This window comes from Camelus bactrianus, chromosome 21 (assembly GCF_048773025.1).
Source record: "Camelus bactrianus isolate YW-2024 breed Bactrian camel chromosome 21, ASM4877302v1, whole genome shotgun sequence".
Taxonomy (NCBI): domain Eukaryota; kingdom Metazoa; phylum Chordata; class Mammalia; order Artiodactyla; family Camelidae; genus Camelus; species Camelus bactrianus.
Window position 1 is genome coordinate 29,819,141 of NC_133559.1, and position 24,549 is coordinate 29,843,689.

The window sequence follows — 24,549 nt, forward strand, 5'->3', positions numbered from 1 at the left end:
TCATTTTTTACAAATTATATTCATAAAATTCAAAATTTTAGTTTGGGTCACGCTGCAATTAAGTGGAAGCATGGCAGAATTTGGATTAGAACTAAATCAGATTGGCAGGAATTCTGCAGCGTTAATGGCAGTGTTTTACATGGTGCTATGAAAGTTACAGCCACGCAAATTACATCACTTAATCCTGGAATTCTCGGAAATTAACTTCCGTAAGAGCGATAGTAACCTTAACTTAAAGGGAGCCCAGTATAGGTAAACTAAGCAATATTGAGAAAACTGTCATGAAAGTAAAGGAGTAGAAAGTCAGCTGAAAAACGAGGATGGCATTCACCTTCTAGGTTTTCTACGTCTGTCTGTTGAGGCTGATGCACCAGTTTTAATGCCTGTGACTTGGCCTCCAGTGCCTTGAACAGTGCCAGGCTTATGGTCAGCGCTCAAAAATAGCTTGCTGAATGAATGAATAATGAATAAATGAATGTTCTTCAACAGATACAAATCTCGGTGCAGGAAGATTTTTCCTGTAACTACTACGGGTTATTAGACACAGTCCTTGCAGACTGTGCCGGAAGGAATCTCAGGTATCCTTTTCTTCAAGTTTCTTCATCTTCATATTGGAGAAACTGAGAACCGAAGAGGTAAAGTGACTGCCCAAAACAGAGATGGGGGGTAATAAATGAGTTAACAAACATTTACGGAGTACCCACTGCTGGATAAGTATTTGGACTTGCTGCAGGTAATAGGAATACAGCAGTGCAAAAGACAGCCACATTCTCTGCCGTCTAGAGTTTACATTCCAGTGAAGAGACGACTGACGTGTCAAACGAATAAATAGGTTTTAGTTCCCGATAAATGATGCAATGAAAATCCTACTATAGAATATTGTGGTGGAGGATGCGGAGGGACACAATCAATTCAGTAGATTACTCAGCACAAGACTCTAATAATGCTCACGTGAGCCGAGCCCTGGTGATGAGGACACACCCATGCAAACTTAAGGAGGAAGCACATCCAAGTGCACATGCAAAGGTTCTGAGACGGGAACAAGCTTGGTGTGCTTGATGGAGAGAAAAACAGCCACAGTGCTTCAGCTGGAATGAAGAGGGAAGAAAATGGACAGAGTGAGGCTGGGTGGACAAATACCAGACCCCTAGAACCCTGTGCTTCAGAGAAAAGAGCTGGGTTTTATTATGGAGTGTGATGGGACAGTTTTGAGGAGAGAAGTCATATAACTTAATTTTCATTTTAGAAAAATCACTGAGACTGCTATGTGGACAAAGGACCAGGGCGAAGAAAAGAGGAACCTGGAGACTGACTGGAAGACTGTCCTGGTAATCCAGGCTGGATGGCAGTCACTTGGACCAGGGTGTGGCCATGGAGGAGGGGAGCAGTAGCTGGACTCAAAACATATTCTGTAAGTTCCTGCAGGATGTGCTGATGAATGCAGATGGGCACTTGGGCAAGTGAAGATGCCATTTACCATGATGGGGAAGACTGGGAAGAATAAACTGGGAGGATAGGAGAAATGGTTAGTTCTGCTTTAGACATGTAAAGTTTGACAATTTTATTAAACACCTAAGTGGAAATGCCAAATGGTAGTTGGGTAAATAAAGTCTAGACCTCAGGATAAAGAAGTTGGAGAGGAGGAATGGATTTGGAAGTCATCCGTAAATAGATGATATTTAAAGCCATGGCGCTAGGAGAGAGTACAGGTAGAGAGCCTGGAACAAAGCACCAAGTTAAACATGGCTTTCAGAAATTTTCCTGTGGCGCGAGGAAGAGAAACGGAGGGATAACTGGAGGGTGATGGAGGACCGAGGGGGCTGTGTTAGACTGCTAATGGAAACAATGCAGTAGAGAGAAAGAATTAGACGACAAATTAAAGCGAGTGAATAACTGAAGATACACAGCCATGTGGAAGGGCTGGTCTTTGGCCTTGGATGGAGCAAGGATGCTTCTTCCACTGTAACTCGAGGGAAAGACAGGCGCCTGGATTCAGACGCAAGTGGGCTGGCTGCGGGATTTGGTGATTGGCAAGGAGCCGAGGCAGTTCTTAGCCGATTCCATCAGTTGTATCCCATTCTCTCAAATCCTACTCCAGAGTATAACCACACAGCCTCCATTAGAATGATAACGCTATACGTCTTGTATTGGACACATAGCTGAAGCTTTTGATAGACATGGGTCTTCAGTTAGTTTGCAGTGAAAAAAATATTCAGTGAATATGATCATGTATGTTCAATGGTACAAAAATGTCATTATCTAATTAAATGGAATTTTTCATAGCACTAAGCTTATTTCAAGTACAATGTAAAAGAGAGAAAGTTTTAAGTTTGATTAAAGGAATAAAGTCAACATCTGAAGAAGTGGAAAGAACTTGGGTCCCTGAAATAACTGTTAAACTACTGAATTAACTAACCAACTCTGGAACAACCCTACCCAGATTTCTTACTATGTGAGTTAATAAATGTACTGATTGTTTAAGCTGCTTTTTGTTGATTACTATCACTTACAGCTGAAAGCATTTTAACTGATAATAGTATTTTATTAGGAAAACTGGTAGCCATCTGGAAAAAAAATAAAATTCAAACTTTATACGAAATAGACTCCAGGAAAACTAAGATATAATTTTAAAAGTACTGGAGAAAGCTATGGGAGACTATACTATAATCTTAGATTAGCAAAAACCTTTCCAAGTATGACCCAAAGCCCCCCTTCCAGCAGAGCCTGTGGGAGGTGGGGTGCCGCCCCACCCCTCCCCACATCCCCCTTCACCCCCAGCCCCACCTGGGGGTTAAAACCCCACCTCCGGAGGCCGGAGTTGCTACAAGACAAGGTACAAGAGGACAAGGGGACAGAGAGACGGGGTGATGTTTTCCATGGGTGGTGTGGTCATTTGAGTACAGGCCGTGGAAGCAGTGAAGGGATGAGCCGTGTGACCTGGAGGAGACACACATTGCAGTGGAAGCGCAGAGCAGATGGAAAGGCTCTGAGGCAGGAGGGAGCTCCGAGATTTCAAGAACAGCCACAGGCCAGTGTGGTTGGAGCACGTGCGTGTGCCTGAGGACGAAGACACCAGGATCCTGGTTTATTTTCACAACTTCACCCCTCTGGATGAGCCCCATCTCCTGCCTGACTGCAAACCTTCTGGCTTTTAACAGACTCGAACACCCCTCTGTCCCGTAGGCTGAGCAGAAAAACACTCCACTGCCTTGTGAAGGTCTTTTGCTTTGTTTCAACACTAGACCACAAGTTTCTTAAGGAACAGAGTTTGTCTTTTTAATTTTGTAATATTAGTGATAAAAAGGGACTGCTCAATAAACATTGACTAATGATCAAATGATGCAATGACTGACGGTGATCTTTTCTTCTGTCTTCACCTTGCCCTGGTGGGAACCAGGCGGCAAGGAGCCCAGGGCCACTGCTGGCCAGAATCTAGAAATGGTCAGTTCTGCTTTCCACCACGAAGGAGGGTCTCAGGAATGAGTCTCAGCCCACAGCTTCCCACCATCTCCCCTCAGTGGGGGCGGTGACCGCCAGCACCGCTGCTGGCCTTGTTCTCCACAGAGGGGCTGAGATCTCCGGGCTCCCCCCAGGCGGGCTCCCCGCAGCCTGGCTCCCCGTCTCCCCTCAGCTGTCCCAGGTTCCCAGGTGCCCATCTGGTACAGGGGCCTGACGATCAGAAGTCATCACCCACCTTGGTTGGAACCCAGGACTCTGGTTGCTTTGCGTCAGCTTCAGTCAACAAGGGTGTCAATCTGTCCCTGGACAGAGTGGCTGGGCATGTGGCCCCGGTCATTGTCACCACACAGCCAGCCTGTCACTTCAGCCTTGACTCTGGCTGTTCCCTTGTCTCATTGGGACTTTCTGCAGGTCACAGTCACTGCTTTTCTTCAACCTGAAATCAGGATAAACTAAGCTCTTTCTGACACTGAGAAGCCTGGGGCAGTGAGTTGTGTGGCCAGCCCTGGCCTCAGGGCCACGGTGAGGAGCAGGGACCCGGTCAGCACCACCATGCATCAGGGTGGGCAGTGGGTGAAGATGCTTGTGACCAAAGTCGTACACCGTGACCAGAGGACTGGGGCTGAGTGAGGCTCCTTCAAAAGCAGACTGTAGCCTAGGAGAAGGCAGAGCCTTCAAAGCAGATGGAGAGAAAATGTGAAAACTGGGTCTTGGGTGTGAACCAAAGGCAGCGAAGGCAACGCAAGAGGAAAGCAAAGTAAGGAAAGAGAATTGGCACCCAGAAGGGACAGAGGACACAGCACCTGGGGAGTCACACAGAAGAGACCAGAAGTGGAGAGGACAGGAGAGGGGTCCCTGATGGCAGAGATGTCATGCCAGCTTCCAGGTAGAGACACCACAGCCTCATCCTGGCTAAGTTAATTGTGTAGCAACGCCGTATATAACCTAATACAACTGCTTCATTGATTAATGAAGTTCTCAACTTCCCCCATTGCTTCAGAAAACCTCATACTAATACTTACATTTAGATAGTTTCTATTTTGTAAAAAGACTTGAGCATTGATTGACCTCATGCTGCATCTGGTGATGCAGCTTAGCACAACAGGCAGACCTGGGTCTCAGCCCTGCCTCCTGGGAGCTGTGGTGATGGCACGGTCCTTACCCCACCTAAGCCTCCAGACCCATATTTGTAAAATGGGATTCAATAATATTGACCTGAAATTTAATGTAAAAATTGCATGTCAAATTCTTTGCTGCGTAGGACATGATAGGCATACAGCATCACCCTATTTATTTGTCATTTATTATTATTTTTATATGATCAGGGTGAAATTCGGGGCTCTTTACAAAGGGCATCCTGATAACAAGACTGGGCACGTACATGGGTTCCCTTTACCTCACGGGACAAATCTCTACAACAAGCAGCCTCACCCCATCTTCATTCTTCTCCATCCGGGCCTGCATCCTTGGTCCTGTATAGTCCACCCCCACCCCTCTTCCAGACGATGGCAATGTTGGACTCTCCAATGCTGAGTTTTGTCTCCAGTTGTACCCAGTGTGAAATGTCACTCGTCCACCCGTGGAAGCACCTGACCAAGATAAGGGAATCTAGCTGTTTTGTAAAAAGAGAGGTTTCTGAACTCATTTTTGGTTGGTGATACATTTACAATCATTTAATTATCAAAATGGCGTAACTATGGTTCAGGCATCCAAAATGAATGAAGCTGGTTGGTTTCAGATGCATTCTTGCATCACCGAGAAATTGAATTTTTTAAACTATCAAATTGGAGGACACTATCAACAATTTTCAGAACCCTAGCTGCTAGCAGCTGCCAGCTGCAACCTTAAAGTTTCAAAGTCCCCCTCCTTTGCAACTTTGTGTCATAATTCCAAACCCAGCTAATCTTTGCTAAATAAACCCTTACTTCCTGCTTGCTCCAATCCTAATTCTCCACAAGCAATTTATACAACCTGGCAGGTTTTTTGCCTTTATAAACTTGTCCCATTTTGTAGTCTGGCAGAACACAACTGAAGTGCTTCTTGGATCTGTGTCTCCCACGCTGCGGTCCTAACAAACCCCAAATAAAAGCATCTTTATTCCAACCAGGTCCCTGTTCTGGGAGTTCACGGTTAACATGGTGCTGCTTTTTCTGTCTGCTTCCTGTGTTCTGGTCATCATCCCCCAGGAGGCCAAAGTTTAGTGGCAGTTTCTCCCCAGGACCTGTGCTAACCCCTAACCCAGTCAAAACGTGCCAGCAGATCAATTTACATTCAACATGCAGCTATTGTCACATCTTCTCTCACAGGTACTTGTGTAACCTGGTGCTCTATGTCTTGGCAGTTTATTTGAATTTTTTTCAAAGTGTTAGAAAACAAAATTCAACAGGTTAAATTTTACAGATCTTTGTGGCGTTACCCAGTGATTCATGAACCTGGCCCTATACAGTCCAGCAGAAAGGAGCCCCCAGAGCGGGACACAGAGACTTCATAGGTGGGAGGGAGTGGGAACAAGGAGGTTACCCTAGACCACGAGCTGGTTGGTAATCGCAAGGTGACCTTCCTTTAGGGGCCTGGAGGGGCTCTCAGGCAGACGACCTAATGGGCCGGGCCTGGAGCAGGACATTCCTGACTGAACGATTTAAGGTTCCACTTCTGGGACAGCCAAAACGGTGCGTAAATTCAGTCTCAGTTTGGTGACGTGGGACTTAACACTTGCAACCCCATCTGGGGCCTGTTTCCTTGTTTTTAACAGAAGGTAGCTAAACAGGAGATACATTTTTAAGACTACAGAAATTAACCTCAGAGCTAGAACATTTCTTCTGGTGATTCAATGTCAGAACAAATAATGGAACCAGAGTTTGTTACTTTATAATTTTCCTCTGGACAATTTCAGGCCTTTTCATGGTTGACCTTTAAGTTGTATCATTGATGCATTCTCTCTTCCACTGCAACAAAGCAGCCCCTGCTTCTACCCACAACCTGCCTGAGATCTGCGATCTCCACCCACCAAGAGTGAGCGACATGCTTAGATTAACCCCCACTCCCTGAAACAGCTAGACATCTGGAAGGATGAATCATATTCTCACAGCTGAGACCAGAATAAAAAGCTCACTTACTGATGGTGAATCCCTGAGAGCCTTAAACAAAGCCATTCTTGGCTGTAACCTGTTTTTGATCATGCACATCAGGTCTTACTGTTCAAACTGTTTTCTCCTGTGATGAGTGCTTTTTTTTTTTATACAACTGGATGTAATATAGTATTTGTAATATATATTATATAGAACGTATGTTAACACTTGAAGGGAGCTTAAAATAATTACGTGTATATATGCACCCTGACATAGGCATGTCACTATTAAGTGTTCCATCAGATGTACTTCACAGAGTGCAGGGTTTCCACTTCCATCTTGTCATAATGACCAAGCAATGAGAAGATTAAACAAATCTGCCTGATGTATTAATGACTGATTTTATGTAAGTTCTCTCATTAAATCTCAGCCACATAACTAAAACAAACAAAGCAAAATAAAGCCAGAGCTCTGGCACCACTGTTGTTTATTTACTTTAAAATATATCTTGTTGAGGGGAGGGTATAGCTCAAGTGGTAGGGCGCATGCTTAGCGTGCATGAGGTCCTGGGTTCAATCCCTGCTACAATCAATCAATCAACCTAATTACCTCCCCTAACAAACAAAAACAAAAACAAAAACCATCTTGTGACCAGAGCTTCCTCTCCAGCACAGGCCACCATTGGAACGTCTGTTGCCATGGTGATGGGCTTGTGACTGTACCTTAAGGGGCACAGCTAGAGGCTGGTCTTTTAGGAAACAGAAGGCTGCAGGCTCTAAAGAAGCCCACGTTACCCTTCAAGTATATCCCATATGTACCTGGAACTATGCAATCTCCCTCCGTGTCTGGTTTTAGATCTCAGTTGTATGGGTTAATTTAGTGCCATAGATAAATTTTTGTGTTATGTCAACTTATGTTGCTCTAAGTTGTTGAGACCTTCAGTCCCACAGTCAATTCCCAAAGCAAACGGAGCCATGTGGCACGTCCTCCAGGGTCAGTGCCTGCTACAACTGATCCACTGCTGGCTGGGAGTATTTTTCTATGACATGGACAAAAAAATGGAGTGATGACTCTTAGAAAGAACTTGCAATTGGGGGAAATTTTCTGAACTGTCTCAGATATTACATCTATGAAAAAGTCAAATTCAAACAAAAAGAGGGTAGAAAAGTGGTTCCCAGGGCTGTGGGGTGGGGGAATAGGGAGAGGCTGGTAAAAGAGGGAAACTGTTCAGATAGAAGATGAATACGGTCTGAGGAGCTAATGTAACACGTGGTGATCATGGCTGATCTGTTTTATGTAATTGAAACTGGCAAGAGAGTAAAGCCTAAATATTCTCACAGGAAGAAAAGAGAGGGAAAGACGCATGTGAAGTGATGATGTTACCCAGATGAGGGAATCTTTTCACACTGTAAACATGTATCAAGTCACAAAGATGTGCTCTTCAAATATCTTACAATTTTATATGTGAATTACACCTCAAAAAAAGCTGACATGGGAAAAGGGTATAGCTCAGTGCTAGAGTGCATGCTTACTATGCATGAGGTCCAGGGTTCAATCCCCAGTACCTCCATTAAAATAAAAAAGTAAATAAACATAATTACCTCTCCCCAAGCAAAAACACAAAAAATAAACAAATAAATAAAATTACTTTTTAAAGATGAAATTTTAAAAAGATCCATGAAAAATGGAAGATTGTGTCTAGCTTGGTAACAGTTAAGAACACAGAACTCAGGTGACCCTAAAAGCCCCCCTGGCTGACAGATGTGGGCAAGTTTCATTTATCACTCAATCCTGAATTACCACGTTTACCAGGATCGTTGGCTTAATGCATATTTACAAAGAGCCACACCCTAGAAACCTGCTAATGGGTTTAATCCTATTCTCTCAGAGTAAAAGGCTGAATCTAGAGATTACTATCTGTGTGGACTCCCTGGATTTTCCATGCATTGGATTGTGAACAGATGTAGTGACAGATCATGCAGTCATTTTAATGTTTTTCTTTTTACGATTTCCTTCAATATGACCCTTCCAGGAAGCTGGTGCTCAGAGACCCCATTACTCAGGACAAGGACTCCTGGGGGAGGAAGACTGGGCAGGAGGTTTGGATGGGAGGGAGCCCACAGGTTTCTCACTATGTTAGTGACAGCAGCTCATCTTCCAGGGACTCCAGGTCATCTGAGGTGTGTCTGTTGGGGGGAAATTCTGCCTGAACTGATGGTGGAGGCCTGAGGTCTCCTGACGGATATGGGGGATTCAGGGGGTCTGGGCCAGGAGAAAGCAAACCCTTCTGGGAAATTAAGAAAATGGGGAGGGCAGGCTGGGATGAAGACATGATTCTATCCCCTACACTGTCAGAAGGGCGGAGGCTCACCTAACGACAGGAGGCATCTGGACGGGCACACACGTTCACTCTGGGCAGGATGCAGTGGGAGTGATCTTTATTGTCCGAATACTACAGCGATGGGTCTAGACTGACGGGCCCTAGACGGTGCTCCAGATACGGGTCAAGTGGGGATCTGTGTTTGTGCCTGAGAACCTGCTGGGCCCCCTCGGGACTGCCCTGTGCTGACATGCCCTGCTTCAGATGGTGGAACACCCAGCATGTCCCTGCAAACAGGGCCGCCCTGGATCTCAGAAGAGGCTCATGTTCCTGAAGAGTGTGTCCCCAGCCCCGTCCTTGGATGAGACCCACCACTGGCAAGGTCTCAGTCCCATGACAATGGGGAGGATGCGCTGAGTTTTGGCATCACTTCACTGTGCTGTGCTCTATCTTAACTTCATTTAGATTTCATTTGGGGTTAAAAAAAAAAGTAGGGAGAATGAAAGAAAATCAGGAATAAGTGAGGGGGCACTTCCTGGCCTCTGCTCCACTTCCTTACTGGAATTTTTGTTAAGTCCAACTAGGCCAATGTCTGATATGAAATTTGGAATATCTGGTGTAATTACAATCAAATATCTGGTTTCCGTGTGCTGAAAGTCACCCCCCCCACACGTGCAAATTTAAGGCAGGTCCACTGGCTTGTGCGTAGCTCATGTGATGGTGGCAGTCAGTGCGGGGGTGGAAGCATGAGGGGGAATGACCAGGTGTGACTTCTTGTCTCACGCTGTGAATCTCGGAGGACTTTGTGAGTGGTTACACTGTAAGTATCGTTGCTGGCCCAAGATGTAGTGTGAAGTGAACTTTATGGATGGGTGGGTGGACTTGTGAACGATGAGTCCAAGGTCAACCATACCCAGAAATATCACTGGCTGCAGACAGAACCAGAAAGAGAAACCGATCATTGCTGGTTCTTTCAAAAGCACGTGTAAGCTGCCCGAATGCCTGCTATGTTAGCACTGCCCACCTGGACTTTAAACCCAGCCTCACCCACCCAGGTATCTGTTGTCTTCATAGGTGAGAAGGGGGCTGTGTGGCATTCAGGAAGTTACCTGGATTCTAATTTAGAGAGCACCTCTGCTGCTGGCCTGGGGAAGTACAGTTCCTCAGTACATCGTGTTCTCTTTCCTCCCCGACTTCCAGTACCGTGGGTTCCACAAACTTCTTTGGCTGCATCCTATGCTTTTAACACAAGCCTCCAAAGACCATGTCCTGTCAAGGGGTCTCCTGGTCCCTCATCACTGGTGCTGGCCTCAGACTGATCCCTGCCCCATGGCCCTTTCCACATTCTCTCCTTCTGACTCTCTCATGGCTAATGCTCTGACCACCAAATGTGAGCCCTCTTCTCACTATTTCCCACTCAGGGGGAGCCTACTCCTTCTGGGTGTGACTCCCCCTTAATGGCTTCCACCTACGACCACCACCGGGACCCAGCACATTGGACTCCTTTTCATGCAGTTCCTACCTGACGCTCAGACAGGCTTGGGACCCTGCGACAGCCTCTTACATGGATACTGAGCTGGCTGCACACTTTGAACGCATTGGCCTTGGGAATTCTTATGCTTCCTTTTTGGATTTTTTAATGGAATGTGGAGATCTCACGGATCCTGCCACTATGTGGCTTCATACACAGAATTCATAGACTTTTTTTTTAAATTGAAGTATAGTCAGTTACACCACGTCGGTTTCTGGTGTGCAGGGTGTTTCAGTCACACACACACAGACACATACTTGTTTCCCGCAGACTTCTTCAACGTACACGAAGCTCAGGGGCAGCCTAACCACGAGAAGCCGGAAGTGCCTCTTGCTCTACTCAACAGCCAGGGAAGAGAAACTCGACCAAACTCAAGGCAAGAAACAAACATCACTGCTCCTTTTCTACTAAGCAGGCTGAACCATGAAAAGTCCCCATGGGTGTGATCCTGCTCCTTTGGGTGATTCTCTGGTCCATCTTTTGTCTTCCCTGGTCTTTGGTGACGCCTGGGGCTGTCTCCCAGTGAGGAGGGGAGGGTTCTTGCACCTAAAAATCTGCACCAGGTTGTGAGAGGACTGAGTGGGTAGCTTAGGCCAGCTCTGTGGGCTCAGGGGAGACTGGCTTGTCCCCTCAGCTTCCTCTTTCTGTGCAGCTCCTGTCCCAGAGCCCAGGGACCTGAGGGGACAAGATCACAGTGGGGTTACTGTGCAGGGGCCAAGGAAGCTGTGCAATCGGCTTTTCATGCTGACCTGAAGGCAGAGGAGACACGAGCCTTGTAGCTTGTCCTGTTCAGTCAGGTGATTCTCCCAAGGCGGATGTGTCCCTGGAATCTGGATGAAGGCCTGGATCATGGAGTTAAGAATCTGAGGTCCTGCCTCTCTTCGATACTGATTATTTGGCTGGAAGAAAATATGAACAATTATTTTATACCTACATGGGCATCATACAGATCTCAAGGACAGAACTTAACACTTAGTCTAATAATTGACTGAAGCAAAACCTGGACTCTCATTCATCGTGATCACCCTTTCCACTGCTCTGCCATGGTCTCTCTGCTCAGTCTTCTCTCCTGGCAGGACCGGTAATATCGTCAAATTACAACTGACCGAGTTTCACACACACTTACTTTTGTGCCGTAAATAAACAACTCGTTTTTTAATTTATTCATGACCGAATGTGTTCTAACGGGAATTAACATGGTTCAGTTCTGTGCTTCTGTGGCCCTTTACCTATCCTCCTGTGATGCAGAACTCCCCTGACCTTGCAGTAATGGTCAGCCACACAGCTCACATCCCCACTGCACTGCAAGGTCTTTGAGGGGATGCTGACCTGTGTCACCTTAGCCTCAACCAGTCTCGAGGTTGAGAGTTGACAATATGGACAAACAGGAGAGGAGGAGATTCTTGGGCCAGTTTAGCCAAGAGCTCTCAAAAATGCAACAAGCCAAGAGGAGAAAAAGATGCAACAACAGGCGAGTTGAGGTCAAGGGCAAGAATTACTAGGTCGTGCACTAACCTGCATCACCACGATCAGCGCAAGCAGCTTGTGAAGACGGCATGAAGTAGAGAAAGAGGATCGGGAAAATAAAGGAAAAATCAAGGAGAGGGTAGGAGGGTCAGCGAGCTCAGTGCATTTCCTTAGCAACCTCTGTACCCTGCTGGGGTAGGTGCTCGGCTGCAGGGGCCCACGGGAGACCACACGCAGTGCCGCTGAGCCCCTGACTCTGCACCGGGACTTACGAGGTGGGTAAACAGAAGAATGAATATTCATGGATCACACTGGACAGTTTTGACGAATAGAGCTTCATTTTGCTGAGGTGCCAGGGTTACTTACCAGGGCAGAGCTGTAAGCTCTGAGAGATTATCTTATATCTTGAGATCTTTCACTTCACTTATGTAGTTGGTGATGCAATAATCATAGCTATCCAGGCTCTCATGCTACAGTAGAGCCCTGGGTCAATTCCAACCTCTGATTCTTCTTGGCTCGGAGACAGAGCACAGTGTAACCTCTCAGAGCCTGGATTCCCTCGTCTGTCATGTGGCTGTGATATGACCTAGTCCAGAGGGCTATCGAGATGTTCAGAGGAGATAATGGATGTGAGGTACTTACCACAGGGTCTGGGACAGTCATTTCTCAGTAGATACTAATCACTATCACTGTACATGAATCATGAAGAAGAAAAAATATGATGGAATTTTGGGGAGAAAATCCCAGAACTGCATTCTGAAACCACAGACAATTCTTACAAATTCTACCTTCAAAGTATCACTTAATTCACTTATTCAGTCCTTTATTATTTCTTAGCAGTAATATTCTAGCAAATTCTTACCTGCTCTGCTTTCTTCCTGTCTACCCCAATTCCGCCTACTCACATTGCTCTGAGTGTTCCTCTAAAGCACGAGTTTGATCACACTGCTCCCGAATAAGACCCTGAATCCAAAGAGAAGAGTCCAAGCCCTGTCCAGGGCTCCCTGTCTTGCAGGCTCATCCTTGACCACTCAGGCCACCAGGCGACTCCACTCCGTCCAGCACCAGACCCCCTCCCACAGCTACCCTCCTCCTCCTTCCATCTGTCATGCCCCCTCCATGTCTCCACACCAGCCCGTACTAATCAAGGCTCCAAGTATCCATCCTTCCTGCAGCCTTTCCACAACCTCCCTGACCCCTGACAGGATGAATCACCCCCTGGTCCGTGCGGGGGCGCAGCCCGCTTCACCTTGTCTGACTGGTGGTTGTCTCTCCCCTGCGAGACTGTCAGTTCTTTCAGGGTCAGAATGGCTTCATGTTTCCCTTTGAATTCTCAGTGACCAACAGAAACCTCTTGTATATGTACAAGAAATTAGTTAAATGGGAAACTTAACTTCATGGACTTTGGGGGTTTCCTGGGGAGGGGAAGGTAATTAGGCTTTTCTTTTTTTTTTTTTTAGAGGAGGTACTGGGGACTGAACCCAGGACCTCACGCATGCTAAGCAGTCACTCTACCATTGAGCTATAACCAACCCTGTTGTTGGGTTTTTTTTTTTTTTCAACTATAAAATGAGCGTGTTGATCTACTTCCACTTTGAAATCTAAAGATATTCTAAAATAAATAAATTTTAAGCAACGTAACTCATAAAACTGTTTCAGTGGGCTTTTAAAAAAGACAAAGTACCTCCCTACAAATAAAAGTCCAGGACCGGACTGCCTCACCAGGGAATTCTACCAAACATACAAAGAAGAACTCATACCAGTCCTTCTCAAACTCTCCCAGAAGATTGAAAAGGAGGGAATACTCCCAAATTCATTCTGTGAAGCCACCATCACCCTGATACCAAAAACAGGCAAAGACACCACCAAAAAAGAGAATTACAGACCAACATCACTGATGAACACAGATGCAAAAATCCTTACCAAAATATTAGCAAATAGAATCCAATAGTACATAAAAAAGATTATACATCATGATCAAGTGGGGTTCATTCCAGGGACACGAGGGTGGTTCAACATACGCAAATCAATCGATGTAATACATCACATCAACAAAAGAAAGGACAAAAACCACATGATCATCTCAATAGTTGCAGAAAAAGCATTTAATAAAATTCAACATCCATTTACAATAAAAACTCTCACCAAAGTGGGTATAGAGGGAACATATCTCAACATAGTAAAAGCTATATATGACAAACCTACAGCCAGCATAGTACTTAATGGTGAAAAACTCAAAAGCATCCCACTAAAATCTGGGACAAGACAAGGCTGCCCACTATCACCACTCCTATTCAATATAGTCTTGGAAGTCCTGGCCACAGCAATCAGGCAAGAGAGAGAAATAAAAGGGATCCAAATTGGAAAAGAAGAGGTAAAAGTGTCACTATATGCAGATAACATGATACTACATATAGAAAACCCTAAAAGCTCCACACAAAAACTACTAGAACTAATCAAACAATTCAGCAAGGTAGCAGGTCACAAGATCAATGTTCAAAAATCAGTTGCATTTCTTTACACTAATGATGAATCAACAGAAAAAGAAAGTAAAGAAAACAATCCCCTTTGAAATAGCACCCAAAGTAATAAAATACCTAGGAATAAATCTAACCAAGGAGGTGAAAGACTTATACACAGAGAACAATAAACCATTGATGAAGGAAATTAAAGAAGACTTAAAAAAAATGGAAAGATATCCCATGCTCCTGGATTGGAAGAATCAATATTGTTAAAATGGTCACACTGCCCAAGGCAATCTACAGATTTAATGCAATCCCTATCAAATTACCCAGGACATATTTCACAGAACTAGAACAAGTCATAATAAAATTTATATGGAACCACAAAAGACCTAGTATTGTGAAACATTACTAAAGAAAAAGAAAGAGGCTGGAGGAAATAACTCTCCCAGACTTCAGACAATACTACAGAGCTACAGCAATCAAGACAGCATGGTATTGGTACAAAAACAGACATATAAACCAATGGAACAGAAGAGAGCCCAGAAATGAACCCACAAACTTTTGGTCAACTCATCTTCGACAAAGGAGGCAAGATATACAATGGAATAAAGACAGTCTCTTCGGCAAATGGTGTCAGAAAAACTTGACAGCAGCATGTAAAGCAATGAAGCTAGAACACTCCCTTAGACTATACACAAAAATAAACTCAAAATGGATCAAAAACTTAAATGTAAGACAAGATACAATAAACCTCCTAGAAGAAAACATACAAAACATTATCTGACATACATCTCAAAAATGTTCTAGAACAGTCTACCCAAGCAATAGAAATAATAGCAAGAATAAACAAATGGGACCTAATTAAACTTACAAGCTTCTGCATAGCAAAGGAAACAATAAACAAAACAAAAAGACAACCTACAGAATGGGAGAAAATTTTTGCAAAAATGCAACTGATAAGGGCTTGATCTCCAGAATACATAAGCAGCTCATACGACTTAATAAGAAAAAAAAACCCAATCCAAAAATGGGCAGAAGACCTAAACAAGCAATTATCCAAGGAAGACATACAAATGATCAATAGACACATGAAAAAATGCTCAGTATCACTAATTATCAGAGGAATGCAAATCAAAACTACGATGAGGTATCACCTCACATCAGTTAGAATGGCCATCCACAAATGACAAATGATGGAGAGGCTGTGGAGAAAAGGGAACCCCTCCTACACTGCTGGTGGGAATGCAGTTTGGTGCAGCCACTGTGGAAAACAGTATGGAGATTCCTCAAAAGACTAGGAATAGACTTACCATATGACCCAGGAATCCCGCTCCTGGGCTTATATCCAGAAGGAACCCTACTTCAAAAAGACACCTGCACCTCAGTGTTCAAAGCAGCACTATTCACAATAGCCAAGACATGGAAACAGCCTAAATGTTCATCAACAGATGACTGGATAAAGGTGTGGTGTATTTATAGAATGGAATACTACTCAGCCATAAAAATGACAATATAACGCCATTTGCAGCAACATGGATGCTCCTGGAGAATGTCATTCTAAGTGAAGTAAGCCAGCAAGAGAAAGAAAAATACCATATGAGATCTCTAATATGTAGAATCTAAAAAAAACAAAACAAAACAAAACATAACTACAAAACAGAAACAGACTCATAGACATAGAATACAAACTTGTGGTTGCCAAGGGGGCAGGGAGTGGGAAGGGACAGACTGTGATTTCAAAACGTAGAACAGATAAACAAGATTATACAGTATAGCACAGGGAAATATATACAAGATCTTATGGTAGCTCACAGAGAAAAAAATGTGACAATGAATATATACATGTTCATGTATAACTGAAAAATTGTGCTCTACACTGGAATTTGACATAACATTGTAAAATGATTGTAACTCAATAAAAAATGTTAAAAAAAACCAAGTCCCTGACAGAAAAAAAACCCCAACACAATGAAACATTACTTCACACCTGTTAGAATGGCTATTATAAAAAAAAAAAAGTTTGCAATATGAAGAAAAGGTAATTTGTGCACTTTTTGGGTGGAAATGTAAATTGGTACAGTCGAATGGATGTAAGAGAATTAAACTGGACCCCATCTTATGCAACTCACAAAAATTAACTCACAATAGAGACAACCGTATGATTTGAAACCATAGTACTCCTAAAAAAAAAATCAGAGGAAAACCTCCTCGACCTCGGTCTTGGGAATATGATTTTTTGGCTATGACTCAAAAGGACAGGCAACAAAAGCAAAAGCCAAAAGAATAAGTGGGACTAAGTCAACCTAAAACACTTCTGTATAGAAAAATAATTGAAAAAACAAAAAGGCGTCATACGGAATGGGAGAAACTATTAGCAAATGATCTTTTGATAAATGGTAGTTACTCAAGTATATGAATAAATCATACAACTTAACAGCCAAGAAAATCTAATTTAAAAATATTGGATTTATAAGACAATTTTTCCAAAGAAGACATACAAATGTCCAACATGAAAAAGTGCACAACAACATTAATTGTCAAGGAAATGCAAATCAATGTCATGAGACCATCTCACACCTGTCACAATGGCTACAGTTAAAAAAGACAAGCCATTACAAGTACTGGCAAGGATGCGGAGAAAAGAAAATCCTTGTGCTCTGTTGGTAAAAATGTAAATTAACCACAGCCACTATGAAAAGCAGTATGGAGGTTCTGCCAAAAATTAAAAGTAGTATCCAGTTGTCCTAGCACCATCTGTCAAAGAGACTATATCCTTTGCCCACTGAACATGTTTTACTTCCATCTCAAATGTTAGCTGACCTGATACACAGGGGTTTACTATTGGGCTCTCTATTCTGTTCCTTTAGACTACGTGTGTATTTTAATACCAGTATCATGGTGTATCATGACTACAGTACTGTGATACACTATTAAAGCAGGAAGCGTGATGACTCCCAATTTATTCTTTCTCAGGATTGTTCTGGCTAGATATCTGGGTCTTTCGTGGTCACATAAAAAAATTTTCAGATTGATTTCTCTCTGTAAAATATGCTGTTGGAATATTTATAGAAACTGCACTGAACCTATAAACGGCTTTGAGTAGTACGGACATTTTAGCATTAATTCTTCTGGTGCATTAACCATACTTCTGGTCCAGTATATCTTTCCACTTGTTTTGACTTCAATTTTTTCCATAAAATTCTTATAGTTTTCAAAGCACAAATTTTTCACTTACTTAGTTACGTTTATTCTTAAGTATCTTATCGGTTTTAATGCTATTTTGAAAGGGGAAAGGCTAGTGTCTTCAACAAATGATGCTGGGAAAATAAGAAAACCACATGCAGAAAAATGAAACCAGACACTTAACCTTCCACCACTTGCAAATATAACTTAAAATGGATTACAGACTGAAACATAAGACCTGATACTATAAAACTCCAGGAAGAAAACATAGAGAAGAAGCTACTTAATACTAATTTGGGCAATAATTTTGAGATATGTCCCCAAAAGCACAAGCCAGAAAAGCAAGTATCAACAGGTGGGGGGACTACATCAAACTAAAAAGCTCCTGCACAGCTAAAGAAACAATCAGCAAAATATAAAGCCTAACACAGAGTAGAGAGAAACTTTGCAAATCATATATTGGATGAGGGGTTAATATCAAAATATATGTGGACCTCATACAACACAATAGCCAAAAAAAAAAAAGCCAATCAATATAAAAAATGGGCAGTGAAACTAAATTTGTATTTTTCCAAAGACGACACCCAAATGGCCAAGAGGTACATGAAAAGATGTTCAACATCACTAACCATTAGGGAAATGCAATTTAAACGGGAATGAGATATCCCCTTCCTCCTGTCAGAATGGCCATCACCAAGAAAACGAGACAAGTGCTGGCAAGGACGAGGACAAAAGAAAACCCCTGTGCACTGGCGGTGGGGATGTAACCTGGCTCAGCCACTATGGAAAAGCTATGGAGGTTACCCCAAAATTAAAAATAGAGCTACCATATGCTCCAGCAGTCCTCCTTTCTGGTGTACACCTGAAGGAAGTGAAAACAGGGTATTGAAAACATAGCTGCACTCACATGTTTATTGCAGCGTTATTCCCAATAGGCAAGATATGGAAACGATCTGAGTGTCCAACAATGGATGAATGGATATGGCATTTATATACAATGGAATACTATTCCACATTGAGAAGGAAGGAAATCCTTCCATTTGTGGTATTACAGATGGACCTTGAGGGCATTACGATGAGTGAGATGAACCAGACACAGAAAGACAAATGTAAGGTATCAGATATACGTGTAACATACACCAAGTGAGCAAGCTCTTAGAAACAAAGAGGAGAAGGGTGTCTGGGGCGGAGCAACTGGGGAGATGTGAAAGGGTACAAACTTGCAACCAGAAGATAAATAAGTCATGCAGATCAAATGCACAGCACAGTGATTACAGACAACAGCTCTGCATCAGTCTTCAAAGTTGCTAAGACACTATCCTGTGAATGTTCTTGCCACACACACACACACACACAAAAGAAAATTATATTCGTGAGTCATGACAGAGGTGTTACGGAAAGCTGTGGTGGTGATCATATTGCTGTATATAAACAAATCAAATCAACACATTGCAGATCGTCAAAAAATAAAAAGTAGAACTGCATAATTTCACTTACATGTGTAATCTAAAAATGCCAAACTCACACAAACAGAGAATAGAGTGGTGGTTGTCAGGGCCTGGGAGTGGGGAAAATAAGATGCTTCGCAAAGAGTATAAACATCCGGGTTTAAGATGAGTAAGTTCTGGGAAATCTCACATACAGCACGGTGACTACAGCTAACAACGCTGTATCGTTTACCTGCAAGTTGCTGAGGCTAGATCTCAAAAATTCTCACCACAAAAGGGATTATGTGAATTTATGGAAGTATCCTTATTGTGGTAATCATTTCACTATATACCTGCATCTAATCACCACATTGTACATCTTACACTCACACAATGCTGTGTATCAATTACGTCAGTAAGTCTGGAGAAAAAAATTCAAGATGGATACAACAGAGCATGAAACCACCCATGGGTTTGTCTGAGTGAAGGACCTTGTGTCCCATCCATGAAGCTGGCGCTGGTTCAACCTGCAAAACCACAACTAAACTGACCACCTGTCACCATCTCCACGGCCAACGTCATGGCCTGAGCTCCCACCTGGGTTGTGCCAGCAGTCTCCTACCTGGTGCCCTGACTCTGCTTTTGCCCCTTAGTCAGCTGGTAGGACAGCAGCCAGGGCAAGTCAGGTGACAGCCCTCCTCCGCAGAAAACCCCTCACTGGCACTTCATTTCACCCAGAGTAAAAGCCAATATCCCTTAAATGGCTAGCAAGTCTGTTTATCTCCCCAAGGCCTCTCCCCCTTGCTCACTTCACTTCAGCCACCCAGCATTCCCAACTTGCCTCGAACAGCCAGGCGTGCTCCTTCCTTATGGCCCTTCACCTTCCTCTCCCCCTGCCTGGGACTCTTCTGCCACCTGTGCACACCCTGCACACGCTCCTCACGTCTTTTAAGTCTTACTCATTCAGATACTTACTGAGCACAGACTACGTGCCAGACGCTATTCGAGGCGCAGATGTTGGATCCAGCATCCCTCTGACCATTACTGAGGTGGAGTATCATTTCATAAACTTATTGGCTACTTTTTCTGGAAAAAAAATGGATACATAAATATGGGAGCATAGGAATCACTCAGACATGATCCCAAATAATGGACAGAGATGCTTACCTAACGCAAAGTGGAGCATAACTTCCCACCTCCTTAAATGTGTCCTGCACATAGGGACATCCTTCCAAAAGGTACACAAGTGGATGGACTGGGAAAGACTGATGTTCTAGTGGGGGAGCCTGACAACCCTACCTCAGCCAAGTGACCAAGGGGAAGAGCAACAGTAGTAAGTCACCTTCAGAGCATGTTCCCTTGATAGGAAGTGTCGTGCGTTACACTTGTCCTCTGTGGCCTTCCTCTCCAGAAGCACATCACCCCAGGCTAATCACGAGGGAAACATCACGTAAATCCCAACTGGAAGACGTTCCACGCAATTCCTGACAGGTCCTCTTGAAAACTGTCAAGGTCATCAAAAACAAATGCCTCAGAAACTCTAACCACCAACAGTGCTCTCAGGGGAACATGAGGACAAAAGGGAATGAGGGGGAGGCATCCTCAGTGGGATCCCAGAGGATAAAAGGGTAAATCTAAGAAAACTTGAAGAGTCAACTGGAGTTAGTAATCACCTATCAACACTAGTTCATTAACTATAACGATGTGTCCTAAGGATATGAAATGGCAGTAAGACAGGGAGCTGAGTCTGGGCTATTGGTGAAATCCTGCAGTATTCTTACAAATTTTCTATAAATCTGAAACTATTTTAAAATGAAAATGTATTAAATAAAATTTTGTTTTTCTACATATATTACTTTTAAATTGGCCGACCAGTAATTACTATTAATTTTCCCCATCACCTAGTTGTACTGTTTCATTTTTAAAAATTGGATTTATGACAGCAAGAAGGAAATAACCCAGGATAATGCATAATCCAACAGCACCAAGTCTACATAGTCTATGTTAAATTATTAGTACATTATGTGTATAATTACTTACTACAAATTATACTATTTGGGAATTGTTTTGGTTGTTATTTTACTAGTTGGTGAAGACAAAAAGTGATCTCTTCTTCGTTTAGTACAATTAAAACAACTAAAAATAATTACAAATGCTCCTAAGAAATCAGATTAGATCTGGAATGCACATGAAAATACATGTCCTTGCTTTGTACATGAGTAGTAACCCATCATGTACAAATATGTCAGATGACAAGGTATCTTCATGCTAGAAACAATGCCATCACTGCAAAGGAAAGCCTTACTGACTGTACTGAAATCAAAGGAAAAAACAGATACACCTCAGATGATTGTTAGTATATTGGAAAAAGATTATGCTGGCATAAAAATGCCCATGGTCACAGACACTATACAGGAATAACTGTGGCAGATGCACAAAGACGTAGAAGCCGTCATTCCTCCACTGAATGTGATTATGCCAAATTGTGACTTAATCATTTCACAAACTTACTGGACAACATTTGTGCTTCTATAATTCAATATATGATAACCTTTAAAATACTGAATAATGCGAGGTGTGATATTCTAATATTTGTTCTAAGAAGTACTTTAGACACACATAAGAATAGCCAATGGTCAGAAGATCAAATGCAATCTGCTACCACCCCATGCAAATTAATAGTATTTAGCAGATATTCACATGTATGTGCACATATATAAAATACGTATTAGTACAGAATATGTAAATTAAATCAAATATTGTATTATATTAATATCTAATGTAAAAACGTATCAGCAAATGCTCTGTGCTGAATTCAGAAGCGTCTTGGTGTACACAGATTACAGTTTTTCATTCAGTCGTCATAATGGGATAATATTGTGAACCGAGTGGAAATTGTAAAGAAAGTTCTCCAAGAAAAACTCCTGACTATGTGAAAAGATGCACACTTACTATAAGGCCTCTCCCCTTGTTTACTATCAGTGTCAGAAAGTAACTTGGAACTAGGTTAGGAGAATTAAAAACTAAGGGGACACAGGAATGCACTCTGTTATAGAAAATAAACCAAAAGAAAAAAGACATGAATGGACAATTAAAATTCTACAGATACAAATACCAATTTTTATGGGAGAGAGGCTTAAAATAAAAACATAAGATTATAGACATTCTAATTCTAATTTCACCTTTTGAATAGAGATATGAAACTAAGCTAAGTAACTTCGTATTTTGCATTTATTAGGAGAAAATGTATTTGCAATGAAAAAGCAGCCACTGTCCTGCCTTTTAAATATTCTGAAGCTCTAAGTTTGAATATATTTTATCTTAAGTGGTCTTAAGCAGTATGCAATGGTTGGTATTTTAAAAATCGCCACTTTGTTTGGAACTTCTAAAAGTGAATCACAATGTTTTTTATTACGTTCTTCTAAGAACTTGGTAGTGGCCTGGATATTACTTTTAACAAGACTAGCCACCCTGGAATGCTGCAAGAGTTTTTCAATGAGCTTATCTTTACACATATTTAAGACTGTCACTGTATTATGAGAAAATGTCAAACAAGGGTGGCAATATTTTGACTTGAAAACGAGATAAGCTGAGAAGCATATTTTAAGTATAAAATAAATAATTGTGTTCCTTTAAAGACAGGAAAGTAAAAGCATAATAAACTCTGACTTTGACACACTTAAAATACCAACGGGAACACAATGTGTTTTCATACACCTCTTCTCACTGTTTCAGTACTTTCTCAGCCCCTTTCACGTTACACCCGCGTCCCCGCAGGTGACCTGCGGTGTACACACCTCCGATCACGCGGGGGAGGGGGGGACCCGGGCGGTGAGGACGAGGGGCGCGAACACCCCCGGGCCCGATGGACACGGACACTCACTCCTCCACAGTCGAAGCGGGTCCGCGAGCGCACCCGTTCCCTCCCGCCCAGCCCGGGGCCCCAACTCGGTCAGGTCCACACACACCCCGGCAAGAAGCAGGCTCCGCCCGCGGGGAAGCCGGCATTACCTCAGACATAGGGCGGGGAGCCTCCTCCTCCCGCGGACACGCCGGCCGCGCGACCTCCATCCCGGAGCCGCCAGGGCGCCGCCCGCTCCGTCCTGAGGAACTTGCCGACCATGTCTGCCGCGGACTGCGCATGCGCCTCACCGCCCAAGCTATGCTGACTTCGAGCGCCCCCTGCAGGCACATGGGGGCGGTGCAGGGTGCTCAGAACTCACTGGAGAACACCCGCCCCCTCCCAGCCAAGGTACTAACTCTGGGAATCTCAATACCCTGGCCTCTTTGTTGATGGCACTGGTGATACTCTGATCCAGCCATGTCTGCGCTCTTGCCTGGCACATGCCGAAGCCTTCCCCTCCCCAGGACCAGCTCAGAACACCCCCTGCACAGCGGACTTTCTTCATCCACTCAGAAACGTGACCCTGGAGGTGCCACCGCTGACTCACAGGGTTGGAGAGTACAGGACACTTTGCATCCTTTCACATGAAGCTTCTGGGGTCACCCAGGAAGGATCCACTAAGCACCCACCAATTCCCAGACACTTCTCGTGAGCCACCAGAGCCTGTGTCATTGCTGACGAGGTATCAGCACTGCAGGGCCCTAGGTGTACGTACGGGCTACTCGGTCCTGGGTCCGAGTGGCTGGACCAGAAGCAGATGTGTTCATTCTGTGACTCCCTAGTATGCCCGGGTCACCCTCAGTGCCGGTCAGTTATGGTCAGGATTCTCACCCGGTCCCTAGTCAGCAGAGACTCCAGGCGGCCTGGGGCAGGCGGGGAACTGGACCCGGCCTCTGAGACCCCACGTCCCCTACATCCACAGCCCCACCCGGACGGGGGCCTGGTCACTACTCAAGAGCCCAGAGGACAGGACTCCCGTCAGTGGTGGGGCTGGGCTGGGGGAGGGGTGCTGTCCCAGCGGCTCTGGCTGAGAAGGGGTGCGGCCTCTCCGCTGTGGGCCTCTGAGCACCTCGCTGCCCGTCTCTGGGCCTCCGTCTCCTCGTCCGGGGAATGGTGCAGGCCTCACGGAGTGGTGGTGAAGTGAAAGGAAGGAGGGTGCGGAGCTTTCTGTCCTGTCTCACCGGGAGGAGTGAGGGCGAGAGCAATGGTAAGAGGACAAAAGAACATGGCCCTGAGACCTCAGGAGAACCTGGGGGTTAAGTGGGGTTCCCACACTTACCAGGTGAGGAAACAGGCTCAGGGAGGCCAGGCCACAGTCCCAAGTTCCACACCCAGTGAGTGCCAGTGCTGGGACTGCTCTGGAATCAGCATGCTGGAGGGCGAGCAGCGCTGGTCCCAGGGCCTGGGTCAGGGGTCAGGGTCTGAGGTCAGGGGCACTGGGGGACTGTTCTGATGCTGCTTTTCTTCTTCTCCAAATAACTTCCATGCAGCAGGGAGTCCAAGCCTGTGCGGGTGAGAGGAAAAGGGAGTGTCCCCAAAGCGAAAGTGGCATTGGCAGCTTCTAGGGTGGTCCTTTCTCTGTCCCCCACTCCCGTCTCAGAGTCCCAACCACCAGAGACATAAAAGAATATGGCACTGCTGAAAGAAATTGAAGAAGATGCAGATAAATGGAAATGTATCTCATGTTCATGGGTTGGAAGAATTATTATTGTTAAAAAATAATTC

At 44.1% G+C, this 24,549-nt stretch overlaps 1 long non-coding RNA gene across 2 annotated transcripts; it reads right to left on the reverse strand.

Annotated features, from left to right (window-relative positions):
- Nucleotides 1–5,769: 5,769 nt before the first annotated feature.
- On the reverse strand, nt 5,770–23,089 carry LOC105081192 (uncharacterized). Of its 2 annotated transcripts, XR_006720198.2 has the most exons (5): nt 22,932–23,089; nt 20,263–20,424; nt 19,896–20,006; nt 9,957–11,277; nt 5,770–9,776 (listed from the first exon to the last, which is right to left on the reverse strand). It is a non-coding gene; the product is annotated as an uncharacterized LOC105081192 (long non-coding RNA). The 2 variants fall into 2 exon arrangements; XR_836412.3 differs by having other exon boundaries at nt 5,770–11,277; nt 22,932–23,085.
- Nucleotides 23,090–24,549: the final 1,460 nt, after the last annotated feature.